At 36.9% G+C, this 24747-nt stretch overlaps 1 protein-coding gene across 4 annotated transcripts in view; it reads left to right on the top strand.

Moving 5' to 3' along the window:
* LOC105473309 (synaptotagmin 1) overlaps window positions 1–24747 on the top strand; it is a 593369-nt gene that overhangs the window by 353469 nt on the left and 215153 nt on the right. The gene's annotated exons all lie outside the window — the stretch shown is intronic.

Below are 24747 nucleotides of genomic sequence, written 5' to 3'. Positions count from 1 at the left end.
TATGATGTATACCAGAAAAATGTTAAGAGAATGAATATAAAGTGTTCTCACCACAAAAATAACTATGTGAGATTATGCATATTGCAATTAACAGGATTCAGTTATTCCACAAGGTATCAAAATATCATGTTGCAGACAGTAAACATCATGTTGTACAAAAGATCTCTCAAACTTATTTCTCTTCTCTAACTGAAATGTATTCTTAGACCAACGTCTCTCTCCAGTTGCCACCTCCCCTCAATCACCACAGCCACTGGTAACCACCATTCTACTCTCCACTTCTATGAGATCAACTTTTTTAGATTTCACATATGAGTGAGATCATGTTGTATTTGTGTTTCTGTGCCTGGATTATTTCACTTAACAATGTTCACCAGGCTCATTCATGTTGTCACGAATGCCAGGATTTCATTTTTTATAGCTGAATGGTATCTCTCAAGTGGATGTACCACAATCCATTCATCCACTGATAGACACTTGGGTTGATTCTATATCTTGGCTATTGTGAAAAATTCTGCAACAAACACGGGAGTGCAGATATCTGTTTGTTACATTGATTTCATTTCTTTGGATACATACTTGGTAGTAGGATTGCTGGATCATATGGTAGTTCTAGTTTTAATTTTTAAAGAAACCTCCATACTATTTTCCATAGTGGTTGTACTAATTTACATCCCCACCAACAGTATGCAGGGGTTCCCTTTTCTCCACATCCTTGCCAACACCTATATTTGATTTTTTGATACCAGCCATTCTAACAGGTTTGAGGTGATATTTCATTGTGACTTTAATTTGCGTTGCCTTAATAATTAATGGTATTGAGCGTTTTTTTCATATTTCTGTTGACCATTTAAATGTCTTCTTTTCAGAAATGTCTAGTCAGGTCGTTTGTCCTTCTTTTGATTGGGTTATTTGTTTTATTGCTGTTTGAGGTCCTTATATATTTTGGATATTAACCCCTTATCAGGTGTATAGTTTGCAAATATTTTTTCCCCTTCTGTAGATTGTCCCTTTATTTTGTTGATTGTTTCCTCTCCTGTGCAGAAGCTACTTAGTTTGATATAATCCCATTCATCTGTTTGCTTTTATTAACAGTACTTTTTGGGTCATATCCAAAAAGTTATTGCCAAGACCATATTATAAAGCTTTTATCCTGTGTTTTATTCTCGATTCATAATTTTGAATCTTATATTTAAATCTTTAATTCATTTTAGTTGATTTTTGTATATGTTGTGAGATATAGTTTCATTCTTATGCATGTGGATATCCAGTTTTCCCAACACCATTTACTAAAGAGACTGCTCTTTCTCTATTGTGGGTTTTTTGCTCTTTTGTTGAAAGTGAGTTGGCAGTAAATGTGTAGATTTCTTTCTGAGTTCTCTATTCTGTTTCATTGTCTATGTGTCTGTTTTCATGCTTGTACCATGCTGTTCTGGTTACTATAGCTCTGTAGTATAAAACTATAACCCTGTAGTATATTTTGAATTCAGGTAGTGTGATACCTCCAGAAATGTTATTTTTGCTCAAGATTACTTTGGCTATTTAGGGATTTGTGTGGTTCCATACAAATTTTAAGATTGTTTTTCCTATTTCTGTGAAGAATGTAATTGATATTTTGTAGTACCTTTGTCTGGCATTGCTATCAGGGCTTTGCTGGCTTTGTAAAATGAGTTTGGAAGTATTCCTTCTTCCATTTTTGGAAGAGTTGGAGAAGAAATGGTATTAGTTCTTCAAGTGTTTCATAGAGATTAGCAGTGAAGATATAAGGTCTTCACTTATGGGAGACTTTTTACTACTGATTCAATCTTTTTGCTCATTACTGATCTATTAAGATATTATATTTCTTCATAATTCAATCTTGGTAGGTTGTATGTATCAAGGAATGTATCCATGTTTTCTTGGTTATCCAATTTGTTGGTATATAATTGTTCATAAGAGTCCCATGAGCCTTTGTATTTCTATTGTATCAGTTGCAATATCTCCTTTTTTGTTTCTTATTTATTTGAGTCTTCTCTCTTTTTTCTCTTAGTTAGTCTTTCTAAAGATTTGTCAATTTTGTTTAACTTTTCAAAAACCCGGTTTTGTTTATCTCAGTTTTGTTGATCTTTTCTGTTGTTTCTGTAGTCTCTATTTCATTTCTTTCTGCTCTGATCTTTATTGTTTCCTTCTTTTACTAAATTTGAGCTTAGTTTGTCTTTGTTTTTCTAATTTCTTGAGGTTCAACATTAGGCTATTTATATAAGATTTTTCTTCTTTTTGTGAAATAGACATTTATTTCTGTAAAATTCCCTCTTAGAATTGCTTTTGCTGTATACCATAGGTTTTGCTATATTGTTTTTCTTTTCCATTTGTCTTAATATTTTTTGTCTCCAGAAATGTTTGTTTCCTTTTTAATTTATTCAGTGACCCATTATTTATTCAAGAGTATGTTGTTTAATTTCCATTATTTGCGCATTTTTTCTAAAGTCCCTTCTGTTTTTGATTTCTAGTTTTATATCATTGTGGTCAGGAAAAAAAATAACTTAATATGGTTTTAATCTTCTTAAATTTATTAAGATTTGTTTTGTGGCCTTACATATGATCTGTTCTGGGGAATGTTTCATGTGCAGTTGAGAAGAATGTGTATTCTGTAGCTGTTGGACAGAATAATATGTATATGTCTGTTGGGTTGATTAGATGCAGATTGTAGTTTAGGTGATGTTTCCCTACTGATTTCCTGTCTGGATGATCTGTCCATTGCTGAAAATGGGGTGTTAAGTCACTGTTATTGTACTACAGTTGATCTCTCCCTTCAGGTCTATTAATATTTGCTTTATACATTTAGGTGCTCCAATGTTAGGTGCATATATGTTTGCAGTAATTATATTCTCTTGCTGAATATTGACCATTTTATAATCATTATATATCATTATATAATCATTATATATATTTTATGACCATTTTATATCATTATATAATTACCTTTATTTCTTTTTACAACTTTTGCCTTTTATTGTATTTGATCTGATACACATATAGTTATTCATGCTCTGTTTTGGTTTTCATTTGCATTAGATATCTTTTTTCATTCCTTTATTCTGTATGTCCTTATAGGTGAAGTGTAGGCAGCATTTAGTTGAATCTTTTTAAAATCCATTCAGTCACTCTATGCCTTTTGATTGAAGAATTTAACCTACTTACATTTAAAGTAATTATCAATAGTTACTACTGCCATATTATTAATTGTTTTCTAGTTATTTTGTACATTGTTTATTCCTCTCTTTTCTCTCATACTGTCTTCCCTTGTGGGGAAGGCAGTGATTTTTCTCTAGTGGTATGTCTGATTTCTTGCTTTTCATTTTTTGTGTATCAACTAGAGGTTTCTTCTATGTGGTTACCATGAGGTTTTCAAAACACATCTATAGTTATAACAGGTTATTTTAAGCTGATAACAAATTGACTTTGATCATGAAAAAACCTCTATAATTTTACTCCTCCACTGTCCACATTTTGAATTTTTGATGTCAAAATTTACATATTTTATATTGCATATTCCTTTAAAAATTATTGCAGCTATTACTATTTTTAATCGCTTTGTTTTTTGGCCTTCATACTACAGTTACAAGTAATTGACACACCAGGATCACAGTGTTATAGTATTCTGCATTTGGCTGTGTACTTACTTTTACCAGCAAGTTTTATACTTTTAAACATTTTTGTGTTAATCATTAGCAAATTTTTTTTCAACTTGAAGAACTCCCCTTAGTATTTTTATAAGACAGGCCTGGTGGTAATGAACTCCCACAGGTTTTGTTTGTCTAGGAAAGCCTATATCTCTCCTTTATTTCTGAAAGATAGCTTTGCTGGGTACACTATTCTCTGTTGGCGGTTTTTTTCTTCAGCATGTTTTATAGTATTCCACTCTCTCCTGGCCTATAAAATTTCTGTTGAAAAGTCGGCTGCTGGATGTATTGGAACTCCCTTATATATTATTTGCTTCTTTTCTCTTGCTGCTCTCAGGATCCTCTTTTTGATCTTTGATCCTTGACAATTTGAGTATATGTCTTGGGGTAGTCTTATTTGGAATGAATTTAATTGGAGACCTTTGATTTTTCTGTATCTGTATATTTACATCTTTCTCCAGGTTTAAGAAATTTTCCGCTACCATTTATTTATTTGTTTGTTTGTTTATTTATTTTTATTTTTATTTTTATTTTTATTTTTTGTGACAGAGTTGTGCTTGTCACCTAGACTGAGGTACAGTGGCATGATCTTGGCTCACTGCAACTTCCACCTCCCAGGTTCAAGAGATTCACCTGCCTCAGCCTCCTGGGTAGCTAGGATTACAGGTGTCTGCCACCATGCCCAGCTAATTTTTTGTATTTTTAGTAGAGATGGGGTTTCACCATGTTGGCCTGGCTGGTCTCGAACTCCTGACCTCGAGTGATCCACCTGCCTTGGCATCCTAAAGTGCTGGGATTTCAGACGTGAGCCACTGCACCTGGCCTACTTTAAATAAGCTCCCCACTCTTTGTCTCTGTCTTCTTTTTTCTCCTATGGCTTGATTGTTTGCTTTGTTGATGCTGTCTCATAAATCCCATCAGCTTTCTTCATTTCTTCTCATTCTTTTTTCTTCTCTATTTTTAAATAGCCTGTCTTCAAAATTAAAGATTATTTCTTCTGTTTGACCAGTTCTGCTGTTAATACCCTCTATTGCATTTTTTTCTTTCATTATATTTTTCTCAACTTCTCTTTTCATTTCATTCATTGTATTTTTTAGCTTCAAGAATACTTTTTTATTATTTAAACCTCTATTAAATATCTTATTCTGGTGTCATATTATTTTCTCATTTTTTTTTCTTGAAGTTCACTGAGCTTCCTTAGTTATTTGGAATTATTTGTCAGGCATTTTATACCTCTCCATTGATTTATGGTCAGTGACTCACACCTTATTTTTTTCCTTTGGTGATATGTTTGCCTGACTCCTTGATCTTTATGATCATGTATCAATGTCTGTGCATTTGAAGAAATAGGCACTTACATCAGTCTTCACAGTCCTCATAGACAGGCTTTGTCTGGGAAAGTCCTGCAGCAGGGTGTAGTGCTAGAGCGCATCAGAAGCCCAGGGCAGTTGCAGCCAGCATGGCATTGCCAGAACCTGGGGCCCACTGTGGCAGGTGAAGCACTGGAGTGGGCAAGAAGCCTGGGGCAGATGCAAATGGAAGGACACTAACGTACTCTAGCAGCCTGATGCAGCTGAAGTCAGTGCAGTGCTGCCAGAAGCCTAGGGCCCACTATAGCAGGTATGGCACTGGGGCAGACCAAAGCCTGGGACAGCTGTGGCCAGCATGGCACTTCCAGAATCTCAGGGCAATTATGGCCATAAGAGTGCTGCCAGAAGCCTGAGGTCCACAACAGCAAGCACAGTACTGGGACAGCTGAAGCCAAGGACCACTAATGCTGCCTGCTGCTGAGGGCGACCTGAAGCCCAAGAATACTGATACAAACCCAGTGGTGGTACATACCAGATATCGAGTTTGCCGTACAAGCCTGAAGCCTGGAGCTATGTGGTCCCTCCTGGCACCAAGGCAAGTTTAGAGGCTCAGTCACCAGTATAGGTCTTGAATTTAAGGCCATGTGGGTCTGCCTGGTACTGAGTTTTACTGCGCAGGTGCAATGCTAGGGTCCAAGGCAAAGTCCTGTGCTCGCTTCCCTCTCTTTCCCCCAAGTCGACAGTATCTCTGCACCTGTGCTGCCTAGGGCTAGGGAAAGGGTGATGCAGGTGTTGTAGAACTGTCCTTCCTATCTCTTCAATGTATTTTTTCTTATTATTACGCTACCACCAGCTACTGTGAGCTTTCATGTGGTTTCCTTAGCTCTTGTGAAGTTATTTTCATGCATGGATAGTTGTTCAAATTTATGATTTTGTGGGAGATGGTATCTGCAGAGTCCTACTGCTCCATCTTGCTCTGCCTCAGTTCCAGTTGCATTTAATTTGAATCTTAAACTACAACTTAGTCTTTTTTCTTCAAGTATGAACACTTACTATGTATAGTCACTTTCCCAAATGCTGAGAACAAATATTTAGCACTCACGGAGCTTGTATTCTAGTGGGGAAAAGAAGTTAGAAATTAATAAAGAAGAAAATATATAGTAATAAATGATGTAAGGAAAAATATAGGAGCGTAAATGTAATCGGGAAGGGGAAAAGCGTAAAAGGTTGTTATTTTGGGGATGACCAGGGCTGGTTTCCTTCATAAGGAGACCTGAAGGAAGTGGAGGAGAGGATATCACAAAACCTGGCAAATAGGACAAAGGCCCTTAGGCAAGAATCTACCTGGAAGAGCAAGAAGCCCAGTGTGCCTTAAGTAGATTGAACGAGGTGGAGACTGGCAGAAGATGAATTTGAATGTAGCAGAAACCATGTCATGTGGGGTCTTGTCGATTGTTCTAAAGAACTTAGATTTTACACTGAGTGAAATAAAATGCCTTGTTGAGCAGAAGTGTCCCATGATCTGACTTTGGTGGGGTTTTCTGTTTTATTTTATTAATTATTATTATTATTTTTATTATTATTATTATTTGAGACAGCGTTTCACTCTTGTTGCCCAGGCTGGAATGCAATGGCACTATCTCAGCTCACTGTAATCTCCGTCTCCTGGGTTCAAGCGATTCTTCTACCTCAGCCTCCCAAGTAGCTGGGATTACAGGCATGCACCACCACGCCAGGCTAACTTTTTGTGTTTTTAGTAGAGATGTGGTTTCTCCATGTTGGTCAGGCTGGTCTCGAACTCCCAACCTCAGGTGTTCTGCCTGCCTTGGCCTCCCAAAGTGCTGGGATTACAGGCATGAACCACTGTGCCAGCCCTGACTTGAGTTTTTTTTAAAAGATTATTCCTGCTACAGGGGGAAAAAAAAGCTGGGGTAGCAAGCTATAGAAAGGCAAGGGCAGAAGAGAAAGCAGGCTGTTGAAATAATCCGAATGAGAGATTTATGACATGTATAAGATAATTATTCTATAAGGACACTGAAAAACTAAATGAAGCATACAAGGAATCAGCTTCTTATTCCTCATTAATTAGCAACTTGTTAATTTGTCTGTCCACTTTTAAGAAATTCGAGTTGGTCTAAGACACACACTTAGCACAGTTGTCAGTAATTACCATTCTTAGCAGGAAGACTCGTGAGCCAGTAGAGATGAAGATGGTCCAATACATCAAACACTAGAATGGGAAACACAAAATCTCAGTTCTTGTCATTGCTCTACCGCTGAGTTAATGGACTGATATACAAACTCCAGGTACTTTTGATATAACTTTGAGGTCATAACTACCAGGCATAAACCAAATACATATATTATGGGTACAAACTTTCACTTAAGGAATATTTTCTCAAAATGTTTACATAGGAGAAATGTGTTTTAGAGGAGGGGAGAAAGCAATGAACAACATAAATGAAATTCATATCTTGACTTTTAACACCATCTTTCTCTCTGGAAGAATAAACAATATGAGACACATGGCAAGGCTGATAACTATAGGATTGAAATGCTCCCCATATACGAGCCTAACTCATTTACCCAGTTCCTTTTGGTCTTTGCCCAATGTTGGCACCTCCCCAACCACACTATTTAAAATTGCAATCCATTCATCTTACCCCACCTTTGCCAGTATTTCCTGTCCCCCATCCTTGCTTTATTTCCCACCATATTACTTAGCAATACCTGAAATATATGTATTTTATTATTTGGTTTTAAACTGTTCTAGCTTATTCCAAAATAATGTAAGCTCTATGAAGGCAATATGTTGGGTCTGTTTTATTCAAGGTTATATCCATGCTGATGCCCGGAACATATGAGGCACTAAATATATATTTGATGAATGGGTGAATTAATGACTACCAATTTAACTTGTATCCTGAGCCACTCCTCTTAGACTTTGAGGCCTTAATATGCTGACACATTTAAGCATCTTACTAAATCATACATTTTAAATTTCCAACACTTATGAAAGCATCATTTTAATGCTTGACTATGTCATAAACATAGAAAATGCAATTGTTTCTATCTTTGGTCACAACTCCTCTATCTTTTAGCCTTTCTCACTCAGAGCCAGCTATTACTTTATTTTTTCCTCCCTATTCATTAGTAGGAAAGCAATCCGCTGGAAAAAAATTATCTATGAAACTCTCCTTTCGTTTGTTTCTCTTGAGTAATCTCATCTCTTTCCTTCCCAAACCATTGTCTTCGTCCTCTGTCCCTTTATTGGGCACTGGAAATCAGACCAGATACACAATCTGCTTGTCCATGGAGATTTGCCTTTGACCAGCAACTTAAAATAATAGAATATCAAAGAATCTGAGTACCACCCTTAAAAATATTACATTGCTAGCACTCTCCTTGATTTATTAGGAAGAAAAAAGTAAGATAACTAAAATCTTAAAGTGATATGGTAAATCAATGTTAGAAAACACTGCATCATAAATAAAAGCCATGCCATTTATTAAAAGTGTGTAATAGTATGTATTTTACACTTTCATTTTAATCCATCATAATTTTTCCTGCCTGTGTAATTGACATTTCTAATAGGATTTATATGCAGGAAGCAATAATAAGCAAAAATAAAGCACATCCTTAAAATCAAATTCCTTCAGGAGCATATGTTATATAAAGGTTATCACTTTTGGCTTGGCATAATATACTGTGACGCTAATGACGGGTAGCAAATTAGAATATTAATCGATTTCAGTTTCTGAACTAAATCTTGGCTACCTGGCAGATGTGTTTTTTGCAAAATTGATAGCAAACAGCTTTACTCTGTCACTTGAAATTCCCACTTGTAAGAAGAGAGGTGTCACAATGGCAAGGAGTGTGCATGTCATTAGTTGGGTAATCTGCACAGTCCAGCATGAAACATATTCAAACCAAATTGCCTGATGATATCATGCATAATACCACAGGGCTTAAATTTTTTTTAAAAAAAAGGAGAAGGAAATGGTAAATGCTTAGCATTTTTATCTTTCAATTCATTCTTCACACTGTTATCTAAATGAAGCAGACAAGGTTTTTCAGAATGTTTTTTTATTTTGCAACTTTGATTTTAATATGACTAGGGCCATGGTTGGTTTGTAAAGCATGAACTCATGTCATCTGAATAGCTGTGATTAAGGCTTTGATATTCATGAGCTTCTTGAAGTAGAGTGTACCTTTCTTTAAGCACAGTAGAAAGTCAAATAGCCAGAACCTGACTCTTAGTCCAGAATAAGAGCAAGTGGATTAGGAATAGTTGTATAATTTATGCAGAAGTGTTATGGGATAGACAGTTTAATTCAGAAATTAAAAATACAAGCTCTAGACATAGACTACAAGAGTTCAAACCCCAGCTCCTCTGCATAATGGCTCTGTGACCTTGGGCATCTTAATTAATTTTCTGACTATCAGTTTCCTCCTATATAAAATGGGGATGAAAATAATACTCCCATCATAGGGTTGTTTGGTAAAGGTGTCAATGCATGTGAAGTGGTTAGCAGAGTGTCTGGCACTGAATAAGCGCTCTATAAATGGTAGCTATTATTAAACTCAAGCTGTCACTTTAACAAGTCTATTTCTATTTTAGAAAAACCCGCTATTCAGGTCAGTCACCCAAATTGAGAAAATTCCGGAAACTTTGCAGCCAAATACATGTGCATTGCATTCTTTAATCCCACTCCAATGATCTCTGTATTAGAGAAGGTAAATTCTCTCTTGGTGTTTCTTATTTCATCCTCTCTCTTTTTTTTTTTTTTTTTTTTTGGTCCTATCTCCTTCCTTCTTTCTCCCTCCTTCATTTCCTGTAGCCTACCACAGGTACTCAAGATTCACATATATGAAAATGCCTAGCAAAATCCCATACATCGTAGGTTCTTAAGGAATACCAGTTTTCTTCCTTTATGCTCTAAAAATTTCTCCCCCTACTTTACCTCTCCCATCAAGCTATCATTCTCTCTCCTTCCTTCACATTTCCACCATACTTATTTAAAAACATAATCTGGACCCTGACATTTGTTTTATCAACTCCCATTACCAACTCAATTCCTTTCACTCTAATTTCCATCCTTTGCATACTATTAAAATTGTTTTCACTAAAGTCCCCAGATACTTCCCGATGTACAATTATGAGGGTTATTATCAATATTCAGCAGATATTTCTGCATTATTATCACTTTTGGCCTTCATCTACTGAAAACTCTTGACTTCCAAGACCACTCTCCTTTCTTCCTCTTCTTTCCTTCTCTCTTTATTCTCTTCACTGACTGGTCCTCCTTTTGTTATGATCTTTTCTTCCAATAGATATTAGAGGTCCTTGTTTTCTGGGGTTTCTCTTTTAATCCTATTCCATTTTTATTCTACATGCTCTCCTTGGGCAGTTTCATTCACCTGGCCATTCAAATAAAAAAAAAACCCTATTATTCTTGACTCCTTGAGCTATTTCACCACATATTCTGTACCTGCATTCAAGTTATGTGAATTACCTTGAATGCCTCACAAAACCAGCCAGCACTTCACTACACCAGTGTCTCCCCTCATGATTTTTTGGCTTTCTGAACTCCCCTTCCCCAGTAACCCTGATACACTGTTGGGTTTTTGTTTTGTTTTGTTTTGTTTTGTTTTGTTTTGTTTTGCCATTCAAGAGCCAGTTCAAGTGTCACCACTTGGATGAGAAGTTCCCTCATTTCCCAAGGCAGAAATATATGAGTCTTCTCCAACCTTTCAGAGCTCTTCATTCAAATCTCTCACTGTCTGGTTACCAGGGGTTTTCTGCCTTTCTCACTGATATGTAAATTAGCCAAAGGCAGGACCATTTTCTTACACATCTTTGTATCCCCCACATCTTGAAAGTGTCTGACACCAAAGGCATTAATAAAATCCAGATCTTCTCTTCTCGGCACTGTGTTGGATGAGGACCAGCAAAGCTCTCCTTCCAATATATGGGGCAGCCAAAACGGAGAGGAGGAGCTGTTTCCTTTGAGACTGGGTTAATTACTGCTACAAACAACTATTTAGATATCAAATTACAAAAATTAGCATTATATCAAACAGTGTGGTCCTTATGCCGTGCTCGGAGAAACTGTGATCTAGAAAGTGGTAGTTCTCAAACCTTTTTAGCCAAGGATTGCTTTGTTCAAATGCAGTATTACATAGATATTAAATGTATAAGGTCTTATTTTATTTCATCATCTTCTTTAGTTTATAACTGTAGCTTAATTTTGGCTCAAAATATAGAAAGTGTGTGTGTGTGTGTGTATATACTACTGTGTATGTGTGTTTTAAGAGTTACCATTAAAAACAATCCTATGGCAGAAAGTTCACCTAGAGCAGTAGTTTTTGTTTTTTGTTTTGTTTTGTCTTGTTTTTTTGAGACAGAGTTTTGCTCTGTCACCCAGGCTGGAGTGCAGTGGCACAATCCCGGCTCACTGCAACCTCTGCCTCCCGGATTCAAGCGATTCTCCGCCTTAGCCTCCCAAGTAGCTGGGATTTCAGGCGCTCACCACCATGCCCGGCTAATTTTTTGTATTTTTAGTAGAGACGGGGTTTCATCATGTTGGCCAGACTGGTCTCAAACTCCTGACCTCGGGTGATCCACCCGCCTCAGCCTCCCAAAGTGCTGGAACTACAGGCGTGAGCCACCGTGCCCAGCAGAGCAGTAGTTCTTAATAGAGATGGCACAGCTCCTACAACATACTGTAAGTATTTTGGGGTCATTTTCAGTATATTAAAAAATGGGCATGCAGGAAACTCCTGGCATTTAGAGGGCATGGTCATAGGACCCTACACATCCTGCAAAGTGTGGGACAGTTTCACAAAATGAAGAATTGTTCTGAATCCCACACAAATCTCAAAAGCCCCATAGGACATACATACAGATGGAAACCCTTTCTGTAATTATCTGAACCCAAAACTATTTTCCATATAAACACAAAGTGTTTTTGCATGGCTCTCATATATGAATACATGGAATAGTCTAGTTTGTATTCTAATGTCCACCTAGCCTTTAATCTCTGATTTTCTTCTGATTTTTAAAAATTCTTCTGATTGTCTTCTTTAAATCTAAACATCCTTTTTAGTATTACATAGTTTCAAACATTTGCTTATTTCATTGTGTCTTAGTGTATAAGCTGCATCTGAAGATTTTTGTACTGAAATAGAATTGTTTAAATAAATTATTCTTCATTTACATCAGGTATAACTCCCAATGCAATCCCAGTTGATGAGTGCTGACGAGTTGATGGATGCAGCACACCAACATGGCACAAGTATACATATGTAACAAACCTGCATGTTATGCACATGTACCCTAGAACTTAAAGTATAATAAAAAAAAAATCTAAAAAAATAAATAAATAAATAAATTAGTCTTCTTTCTCTATTATATTATAGTTGACACATTTTACTAATTTTAAAATTATATATGTAGGTATGTGATATTCTTATTTGCACTTAGAGACAGAAAAAAGGAATATTATCAAACATTTGTTATGAACTGGAGTAATACTGATTTTAAAAAACAACGGGCAACACGACTCTATCAACATTCTCTATTCAAGGTGGAAAACTAACAAAAGTACATTCTACTGATGCCACATTTCAGGAAGGTTGTTTATATGTCCCCTTGGATTTTGTTTTATAAACTGGTGTTGAGGGATTTTTATAAACTTCCAAAGCATAGGTAACACAGAATAACAGTAAGCACACAAAGCCACCAAGTAAATTAAAATCACAACTAAGTTTCTAAACTTTATTCAGCTACATTCCATTAGCATTTCAAAGATATTAAGCAAACACGCCTGAGGAAAATTAGGGGCTTGAATAAGATTTTGGGCCTATATCCAGAATAATTCAGGAATTACCTTGCTGAAATACCATACAAATGTACTTTAAAATAGCTTTAACATCTATTTTGTTTTTACCACGTAGCAGATACATTGCAAACCACAGACTACATTTTCACTAAGCAAAGCCTGACTACAAAAACAAACCTACAGAGACAACAGAATGAGAGAAGCTGGGAGACTGCTGTTTTCTCCTCACTCATGACTATGTAGATCTTTTATTGCATTGCTGATCTGTCAGGTTTGTGCCGGTTTCTATTAAACTGAGGAAAGAATTTAGAAGCAGAAACCAGAGGGAATTTATGATATGTATCATTATATTTTTAGTGCTTGGCTTTATTTTTGTTTGTTTTGATTTTCATTTATAAGAATACTGTAATAAAGGGATTTGTACTTGATGTCTTCTGAGTCCACGTGTCTCCCCAGCCTATCTTTTAAGTGAACTTAGGTAACTTTGAAATAAAGATTAAGAAAATATTGGCCCATTGAAAGATTTCATCACGAAACAACACTTTCATTGACACTGCTGCCCTGGAGAAATTTCAAAACCACTTGAACTGTCTCCTTTTTTCTCTTCTTTTTCAAGCTGTTTTCACACATACAAGTTTTTTCTTAAAAAAAAAAAAAAAAAAAAAAAAAAAAAGGATAGTAGTAGGCAACAAATAATAGAAACATATTTGAACTGATAAATATGCCGTTTTCTGAAAGTAGTTTATATCTGTCCATAGAAACTCAGAAAAGAGCCAGGATTGAGGGACAATAAGCTATAATTGATTGAGTCGTATTGTTCAATGCCTTGAAGGTAAAACATTATTTTAATGTTAAAATGTAAAACATTAATTATTTAACGTAAAATGTAAAAAATTTATTTTTGTTAGGATTTGGACCAGATAATTTTAAATCAATTAACTATTGCGGTGGATTTAAAACACTGCTGTTATAATCAAGCAAATATTACTACCTAAATTATTTGGTACACTTAGGTAGCCCCAAAGTGGTAGCAATTTATCCATAATGCTGTCTTAATCACTCAGAGATTCTTAGACAATATTAGCAACTAACCCAGGTTCAGGGGAACATTGTTTGCTATGGTGAGAATCTATGAAATGAGGTCATTTGTAGTATGAGCTACAAAGTTGGTCTTCCCAAGTTCAAAATTCTGACTCTGCCATTACTAGTGTATGACCTTGGACAAATCATATAATTTCTCTGTAAAATAAAGACAGTAATAGTACTTTACCTCTTGGAAGGTGTGAGTAGTAAAGTATTCATGCATATAAAGTGCTTAAAACAATGTCTGGAATATAATGGCCACATTCAAATTCCGTAAGCTTCCACTGCATATTTATAGAGTGCCTACTATGTGCAAGGCTGTATATGCCATAGTAAGGAGTTAAATCAAAGCACATAATTTTTCTGGACCTCAACAGCATTACAACTCAGAACGTTTCTGCAAGAAGGACTTCTAAATTAAAACGTCTTAGCAGGACAACAATGGGTCTTTATGACATGGCTCTCGCGTACGCTCCAGCCTCCTCTGCAACTGTTCACCCTCACACAGTTTGCTCCAACACGACGGAACCTCTTAACAGTTACTGAATGTATTATCCATAGTTTTTCTTTCTTCCCGATCTTTATACAAACTGTCTCCTCTGCCTGAAATTCCTTGCTTGTCATGGCTTGTCTACCTAGACTCCTTCTAGTTAGCCTTCAGAACTCTACTTTTGTTTAAAGCTTTTCCTGCTTTCTGGTACCAACTTCCTAATCCACTATTCCTCAGCAGTTCTCCCTCCATAACAAGTTTGTACTTTGCATATGCTTATAATTTTTACTTTTATTATTTTGTATTTAGTTGAGGCCAGGGACACACTGTCTTTTCATCTTTGTGTCTCCAGTTCCAGCACAAAATCTGGCTCACAGGCAGGCAGAATTATTACTCTCCTTTAGCTCAAAGGCCCTCATATCAAGTTATCAAGAAAGACGTCCAAAGAGCTCTTATGGGAAAAGGGTGAGAGAGGACATAATAATCAAAGGCGACATTCACTGTGAAGCTAAATCAAAGGTGGGCAACCTTCCAGAGCCGTTCTGCCTTGCCCTCGACCGCACTCTACTTTACAATCCATCTTTGTTTTTTCTCTCTCCTTTTACTTTTCTCCCTTTCCTCGACCTTTCTCTAACATTATAATCTTTTGTTCCCTTTCGTTCCTCCTTGCCCATGCTGATTTCAAATGTTCATTGTTTAATTTTTTCTCTATCCGTCTCGTGGCAGCCCCATCTAAATCAGAGTCAAGATGCAAGCAGCCACCAAACTGGTCCTCCAGCTAAACAATGTCCTCAACCCCAAGCATGTTTTTTCCAAGTGGAGATCAGGCACTCAGTGATAGCTTCAACTTTTTGTTTTAAAAATAATGAATTGTATTGACATATCCAGAAAATAAGATTGGTTCATTTCATACGATGATTATTATCTAACATAGCCCAGTTTCCTGTGTTTTCACTGAGACAGTTCAAAAGAAAGCTGGATACACTGTTACAGTGGCGTTTCCCCCAGTGGGTACATGTATGAGGTTTGCTTTGCTGAGTAGCTGTTTATAGGAAACGTGTAGATTTCTGTGTTTCGCCCTATCAGGCACACAAAGCACAGCAGTTCCTCTTTTCAGCTATGTTGTCAATATCACCACAACCATCGATACCATTTGAAGTGGTGCTTCCACATGGCCTTGACAGCCATCTTCTGCTCACACTGATTGGAACTGTTCTGTCACCTCACCTTTCTACAGCTGCTGTCACTCATCCACCTTTCTTTTCCAGATCTGCTAATGTGGCTCTAATGCGATTTACCTGGCTGCCTTCCAGGCCCCCATCAGTAGTGGATCTGTTTTGCTATTTTGCATTAAGTAGCCTTAAGCACCAGTGCTATTGACATGAAAGGCAAGGCACTTCCACTAGAGCTTGAATGTAATAATCTTTCTAACAGCTGAGCCCTGCAGAATTTTACTGGTGCTGCAATTACAGGAAAACATATAGGCAGTTTCCCAAGGTCAGCTGTGCTACTGTTATCTTCCATTGGAGATTGATGCCGCCTTGCCTCTAATCTGGATTACTTGATTTGGCCATTCCCTTAGGCAGGGATAGTTGGACCTATATGTACAAGGCACCCCATACAATGTATCTTACTGTTATTGAAAATCTCTTCTCCCTTGGCTTCTGATACTCAATTCTCTTTCCTTCTAACATTCTTTCTTTCTTTCCTTCTAACATCTTTCTTTCCTTCTAATATCTTTCTTTCCTTCTAACATCTTTCTTTCCTTCTAACATTCTTTCTTTCTCGCTGCCTCCTCCAATTGCCTAGAGGTGGGTACTCTCCAAGCCTCTGCCTCTGACATTCTTCTACCTCTACGATTTATTTATAATTTCAGGATTTCCAATACTATCTTTATGTAAATCACACTCAAAACTCAATCCTCAAACTTGATATCTCTGTTGAACGCTCCTCTTTTGTTAAATTAACTTTATCGAAGAATGGTTTACATATAATAAGATGCACCCATTGAAAATGTATAGTTCCGTGCTTTTAGTCATGTAAAAGCAATGTAATTATCACCCCCAAAAATTGCTTCTAGTTCCTTTCTAGCAATTGCCGCCCTACTACCTTTAGTTATGGGCAGTAATTAATCTGCTTTTCTGTTACTACAAATTAGTAATAACTGTTCCAGCATTTAATTAAAATGGAACCATGCACGCATTCTGTATCTGATTTCTTTCACTTAGCACAATGCTTTTGCGATTTATCTTGCATGTTTCGGTAGTCCATTTCTTTTTATTGCTGAGTAATATTTCATTGAATGGATATCCATGAGTTGCTTATCCATGTATTTGTTGATAGACATTTAGGTTATTTCTAGTTTGGGGCTTTTTTTTTTTTTTTAGATGGAGTCTCGCTCTGTCGCCAGACTGGAGTGCAGTGGCGCAATCTCGGCTCACTGTAACCTCCACCTTCCCGGTTCAAATGATTCTCCTGCCTCAGCCTCCTGAGTAGCTGGGACTACAGGCACATGTCACCATGCCCAGCTAACTTTTGTGTTTTTAGTAGAGACGGGGTTTCACCCTGTTGGTCAGGATGGTCTCTTTCTTTTGACCTCATGATCCACCTGCCTCGGCCTCCCAAAGTGCTGGGATTACAGGCGTGAGCCACTGCGTCCAGCCTAGTTTGGGGCTTTTAAGGAAAAAGTTGCAATAAATATTTTAGGGCAACTCTTTAAGAGGACATATATTTATTTATGTTTTCGTTTCTCTTAGGAAGTACCTAGGTATAGAATTACTATGTCTGGTAGTACAGAAGTATATTTGTCTTACTTTATTAAAAAGAACTGCCAATCTGTTTTTTAAAGTGGTTTTATTAATTATATCTCCACAGGTGATGTATGAGAGTTCTAGTTGCTCTACATCCTTGCTAACACTTGGATTTGTCTAGTCTTTTTCATTTTAGTTACTCTAGTAGGTGTATAGAATATATCATTGTGGTTTTAATGTGCAATTCCCTGGTAACTCACAATGGGTTGTAAACCTAAATGTAAAAGTTAAAACTGTAAAACTTTTAGAGGAAAATGTAGACAATAATTTCATGACCTTCATATAGACAAAGATTTTCTTAAGAGGTCACCAGAATCGTTAAATATAAAAGAAAAACTTGATAAGTTAGAATTTTTCAAGGAGTCAAGACTTCCGCTTTGTAAATATACCGTTAAGAAAATACAAAAAACGGCTAGTCACAAAATGGGAGAGAATATTCCTTTTATATATATATATAAATACATATAATGAATATATAAATATATATAATGACTATATAAAAATATATAATGAATATAAATATATAATGAATATATATAAATATATATAATGACATAGAAGTCATTTCCATAATATATATGTTTTAAGACTTCTTACAATTCAATACAAATATGAGCAAAAGATTTTTAATAGACACTAAATGAAAGAAGATATGAATGGCTAAGTTCATGTAAACATGTTCAGCATTCTTAGTAAGAAAATATGAAATAACAATGAAATTGATTTTTTTTTCTTTTTTTGAGACGGAGTCTCACTCTGTTGCCCAGTCTGGAGTGCAGTGGCACGATCTTGGCTCACTGAAAGCTCTGCCTCCTGGGTTCAGGCCATTCTCCTGCCTCAGCCTCCCAAGTAGCTGGGACTGCAGGCGCCCGCCACCATGACCGGCTATTTTTTGTATTTTTAGTAGAGATGGGGTTTCACCATGTTAGCCTGGATGGTCTCGATCTCCTGACCTCGTGATCCACCTGCCTTGGCCTCCCAAAGTGCTGGGATTACAGGCATGAGCCACCGTGCCTGACCAATGAAATGGATTTTTAAACCTCTCTTTTAGATTTGTTCATCTATATACCCATTAGCAATTGAAATTCAGTATATCCAGAGCTAAATTCACCTTATTTTCTTTTTCCCCCAACAAAACAAACACATGCATGTTTCTTGACTCTGAAGCTCAATACCAGAGCTTATGTTTAATTATACCCACTTTTGGACCCCCATTGTCCAACTAGTTAGCAAGTCATATTTCCTAATTTTCTGTCCTCTCTCTACTCTGTCTCCACTGTCATTGTTCTGGTTTGAGCCCTCATCTATATCGTAAGAGTCTCTTAGGAGGTGTTCCCACAATTATTTTCCATTTACGGCCAGCCTATTGTACATAAATCTTTCAGGTGATTTTTCTTAGAGCCCAGCTCTGAACATGCAAGTCCCTTGTTCAGAAATGTTTAGTACTTCCCCCTTAGCTGGCTTTTCAACTTCTTTATTTGACATTCAAACCTCTCTATAGTTTAACCCCAACCTACCTTTCCAACCTCTCTTTTACGTACTCAATACTTCGTGAACTGAACTAATTACTGTTCTACAGATGCATGCTTCCATTTCCTGTCGTTTTACCTTAGTCCATGATGTTCACATCTGAAACGGCATTACACCCATCTCTGCATATTCAAAGCTCCCTGTCCTAAAAGACTAAGACTCAATTCAAATGCTAGCTCTTCTATAAAGCTTCTGCCAAATACCAGCATTACTAATTTAATATACTTTTCATCTTCCACTGAGTGGTATTATTATAAGCTCATATCTTCCTTACTAGATTTTTAAGATAACTGTAGAGGTTGACCCATTCCTACATAGTGCAACTACATGCTATCTGCCCTACAAGGATAAAACAGTGAACAAATGTTTGTGTCATGGATAAACAGCTTGATGGTGGGATATAAAACAGAATAAGTCATCATTCTTACAATCTGATAAGAGAAATAGGATATGCATGGAAACAATAACAACATAAAAATGTGATGCATAATGAAACTTGTGAGAGACGTGTAGAGGAGTCATCATAGAGTAATTTGGAATTAGGTTAGGGAGGTCCATCAATATCAAGATGAGTTTAGACTTTATTTAATAGTTAAAGAGGCGCCAGGAACCATTCAAGATATTCAAACCCAGAAGTAACATAATTACAGTTTTGTTTTGGGAGTATCAGTCTGGCAGCAGTGTGTGGGTAGAATGGATTGTGACAGGGGAACCTGGAGGGAGAGACAGGCAGGACAGAGGGAATTGAAGGAACAGTAGCGTGAGATAATGAAAGACTAAACTGCTAGCAAAAGTGCAGATGTGACAGACTCTGTGGACATGCTGTTGACAGGCGCTGCGTCTGCGTCTGAAGGTGTGTAGAAAAGAGAAAATGAAATATAATTTCAGAGAAGCTGGGTAACCATTCCAGGGTTATGCCCTGTAGGGATTGGAGAATACAAGAAAGAGTTCGGTTTTAGAAATTGAGATTTCTTTGACCACATACAAGTTTAGGTTGCATTAAATAAGAGCAGATATATGTTATTAGTAAGACTACATAGAAGGGGGAAAAAAAAAGAGAGAAATCCAGTGATAAATTCCGAAAATACAAAACTCATGGAAGAGTAGAGAAGTTGATGAAGAGATAAATGAGCTGTCAAAGAGTATTGGGTAAAGTAGAACAGCAGTATGCCATGGAAGCTAAATAGTGAGTTCCAGAGAAACAATAGTCATTTCCATGTGAAAGAATGTTTTTGAAAGTACTGCTTAAAGTTTGGAAGAAACAAAAAATAGGGAGTCTCTGAGCCCACTCCAGCTCCAGAGGCTGCCCATTAAAAAATTTAAATTAAAAAAAAGAAACAAAAATGATTAAAGCAGGCAATCTACCCTTACAGTGTTTTCAGTCTAATGAGGCAGAAGGAGCAGACTTCATCCTTATCATCAACATTCCCATCATTTTCCAAGTGCTTATTACAGGCCGTCATCTGTATATTGAATTATAATTTTGCTAACCCCATACACTTATGATCCCAATTTTATAGGGGAGTAGAAAGTCTCAAAGATGTTATGCAGAATACATTTTAGTACAGGGTTTATTGAAGTAAATATTAAAGAGAGATACAAATGAGCTAAGCTCAAAGGAAATAGAACTGGCATGGGAATGACAGAAAAGGAGTTAATAAAAAGATAACCTCTAGACTGTGCCATGAACCAAAGAAGGATTTGCATAATCAGAGAGTTGGTAAAAAGTCATTCCACACTGAACGAGGTGAGTATCATCAGAGTTTTGTGGTTAACAGTGAGGTTGGTGTAATTGCTTGGTGTGCAATATATTGTATATCCTACAACTTACTGTAGGACACATTTAGTGGTATGACTGGAAGAGAAAGCATGTGACCCGATTTTCTAAGAACTTTTAATGCCATCCCAAGCAGGTTTTATGCTGAAAACTCTAATCTTTTGTGGACTTTAAGAAACAAAGTGTGACCCAACTTAATTTTTTTTTTCTGTTTGGATCATTAAAGAAATAACTAGACATATAAGCACCCAGGCATGGCAAATGCTTCAGATAGATCACAGAAGATTATGACTGAAAAAAAGGCCAGTAGATTTAGAGCTCTTTGTTGACCTTGGAAAGCCTTGTTTCATTAGAGAGCAGCCAACTTGCAGGGTGCAGGATGGGGAGTTAAGAAGTGAGGAAACAGAGTGAGAATGCGAAAGCAGTGAGCATGAACTGTTCTCTCCCATAAGAGGACAAGTAGAATTACAGCTCATGCACTTAACAAGATGCAGGGCAACTGGCTATGTGTTGCGGTAGTGAAAAGGAGATGAAAATAAATAGGTTTTCATTACCAAAGACAGAACTAACTCTCCTGCCTACTTCCAAATGCTACCACATATCCATACCCTTGATGTCATTACTAATCCCTCATATTTTTGCAACAGAAGATGCTTGTGAACCTGGGACAGAAATGTTGATGGCAATCCAACTGATAATCTTGAATGTGAGAAATCCTTTTGAATATATTCATATGGCTAATTTGCTTTGACTATAAAGTGTTGCTGAGACCTCATTAACATATTTGTGATATTTTCCCTGCTTCTTTGATCAGAGTCTCCCTGTCCTTGGAATTCTCCATAAGCCTCATGCATATAGCACTTGCCAATTTTATTCGTATGTTCCAGTTATTTGCCTTATTCTTTCAGATTGTCCTATATTCTTTGGTGGCAGAAATTGACATTTAATATGTATTGCTCCTATAGAGCAGGTACTAAATAATTATTTTTGGTTTGAAATAATTTTAGATACTATGTTTCTCTATTATAAATATGTATAAAAAATTGACTTGTAGAGATACATTAGTTTTCTATTGCTGCATAAAAGTTTACCACAAGCTATTCCTCTGCAGAACTCATAGCCCTAATATAACCATGAGAAAAATATCAGACAAATCCCAATTTAGAGACATTTTGAAAATACTTGACCAGTTCTTCTCAAAACTGTCAAGTTCATCAAGAACAAAGAAAGTCTGAGAAACTTACAGCCAAGAGAAGCCAAAGGACACATGACACCTAAATGTAATGTGGTGTCCTGGAACAGAAAAACTCAGAAAATCTGAATAAAGTATGGAATCTAGTTAATAATAATGTATTTATATTGGTCCATCCATTGTAATAAATGTGCCGTATTAATGTAGATGTTAATAACAGGGGAAACTAGGAATGAGCTATATGATAAATCTCTGTACTATCTTAACATTTCTGTAAATCTAAACCTATTCTAAACAATAACATTTGTTAAAAACATTTGCTACAATCTTAGTGGCTTAAAACAACACACATTTATTATCTCACGGTTTACATGGATTAGAAATCCAAGCACAGCCTAACAGGGTCCTCTGCTCAGGGTCTCGCAAGGCTGCCATCAAAATGTCAACTAGACCACAGAAGAGGGAGCCAAGGCTTTTTTCCAAGCTCTTTCAGACTTCTTGGCAGAAATTCTGTTCCTTTAAGTTATAGGCCTGAGACCCTCAGTTCCTAAAGATGACTCTTCCATATGCAGTTTACAACGTGGCTGCTTCTTCAAGGCCAGTGGAACAACTCTCTCATCTCAGGAAGGGCCTAGTCATGCTTTAAGGGCTTTCAACTGGGCTCACCCAGGACAGTCTCCCTTTTGATGAATTGAAATGCAACTTATTCGGGACTTTCATTATATCTGCAAAATTCTTTCACCTTTGCCACATAGCACAATCCATTATAGTCACAGCTCTTTCCCATACTCAAGGAGAAGGCTTACATAGGGCATGTGTGCAGGAGAGGGTAGAGTCTTGAAAACCATCTTATTAATAGAATTCTGCTTACCAAAGATTTGGAAAGAGTATGAACATATGAGAGAGAGCGAAAGAACTGTTACTTTATGAAAAGGCAATAGATTACCTTTTATCTAAATAGGGTCAATTTGCACTACTCTATTTTTTACAAAATTTAAAGGATTTGAACTGGAAAGCACCCTTCTTAGTCTCATTTTCTTCTGTCCTTCTCTTTGGTGTCATTCCATTACAGCCACTAAAATAGTGTATTTTTGCAGAGTTAGCGGCAGCATGGTTATTATAGTGGTGATATCTTCCAGTGCAGATTCTTTAGAGTCTGAGCATTGTTTAAAAAGAAAATGAAAGCTTTATCAGTTTACTATTAATTATGCTCAGTCTAGTGAATCCTTCAAAGGTTATATTTTGGTGATGGTGATCAGTTCACATCAACAGTTCGGGAATGTCTATTTCCAAGACTATGAAAACAACATAGATTCCAGGTTGGAGACATGGTTCCAATTCCAAACTTTTGCTTACAATAAAAAAATGATTAGGAAGAAGTAGAGTTTCTGTGCTTAATTTGATCTCAGATGTACAACTTGAAATTATGAGCTAGTATACATGGGATTGGTTATTAGAAATTGCTAGCTTGACACATTCATTTTTTAAAAAGTAATTATATATTGCAAGGTGTTGATACTGTCTTTTATAAGAAATATGCATCTAAAAAAATGTAGAGGAGAATATTTTATTTAAAAAAGAAAGGGCTGGGCACAATGGCTCACACCTATAATCCCAACACTTTAGGAGGCCACAGCAGGAGGATAGCTTGAGCCCAAGAGTTTGAGACCAGTCTGGGCAACATAGCAAGATCCCATCTCTATAAAAAATTTTAAAACCAGTCTATCATGGTGGCACATGCCTTTAGTCCTAGCTGCTCAGGAGATTGAGGTGGGAGGATTGCTTGAGCCCAGGAAGTCAAGGCTACAGTGAACTGTGATAGTGCCACTGCAATTCAGCCTGGGCAATAGAGTGAGACCCTGTCTCAAAAGAAAAACAAAAACAAATGGTAAGTAAAATTCTGAGAGTCTAGAAAAAAACGATTCGTTTACTGAGGAATGATTTACACTGGAAACTTTTTTTTTATTTATTTTATTTTTAGAGATGAAGTCTTGCTCTGTCACCCAGGCTGGAGTGCAGTGGCACGATCTCGGCTCACTGAAACCTCTGCCTTCCGAATTCACATGATTCTCCTGCCTCAGCCTCCTGAGTAGTTGGGACTACAGGTGGACGCCACCATGCCCAGCTAATTTTTTGTATTTTCAGTACAGATGGGGTTTTGCCGTGTTGGCCAGGCTGGTCTTGAACTCCTGACCTCACATGATCCGCCCACCTTGGCCTCCCAAAGTGCTGGGATTACAGGTATGAGCCACCATGTCCAGCCTACACTGACAACTTTTGAATATGGTTCCCAAAACATAAAAATTCATGTTTTTATAAAGCATAGGAAAATGACTGAGTACAAAATAATTGGTGTTGGTGAAAAGAGAAAAAAATGTATCTGCATTAAGAAATTAGAAATGTATTTTTTAAACTCAAAAATAGAGAATGTGTGCTTTGGGTTGAATCACGTGCCCCATACCATATGTCCTAACCCTTGGTACCTGTCTGCAAATATGACTTCTTTGGAAATAGATTACTTTTTTTTTTTTGAAGATCTAATCAAGTTAAGGTGAGGTCATACTGAAGTAGTGTCTTAGAAGAGAAGAAACCAGTGTCCTTAGAAGAGAAGATAAAGAGAGACACAGGAAGAACGCCATGTGGCAATGGAGGCAGAGATTAGAGTGTTGCATCTATAAGCCTAGGAACACCAAGGATCGCTGGCAACACCAGAAACTAAGAGAAAGGCATGGAACAGACTCTCTCTGAGAGCATTCAGTAACAGCATGGCCCTCTAATACCTTGATTTCAGACTTGAAACCCCTAAAACTGTGAGCAAATAAATTTCTGTTGTTTTCAGTCACCCAGTTTGTGGTCATTTGTTACAGCAGCCATAGGAAACAAATACAATGGACAAGTTGCATGTGGATCACCTGGGTCCTTGTGAATGAATTCTGAGATGACTTTACCATCTCTGCCCAGGATCATTGTCACCCACAGCTCCTGAAGGGGGGAATGTCCCTTAATAAGAAGAGGGTGATAGAGCAGCTTGGGAAGCTAGACTTCATCT

Source organism: Macaca nemestrina, chromosome 10 (assembly GCF_043159975.1).
Source record: "Macaca nemestrina isolate mMacNem1 chromosome 10, mMacNem.hap1, whole genome shotgun sequence".
Taxonomy (NCBI): Eukaryota; Metazoa; Chordata; class Mammalia; order Primates; family Cercopithecidae; genus Macaca; species Macaca nemestrina.
This window is presented reverse-complemented; position numbering and strand designations above follow the sequence as displayed.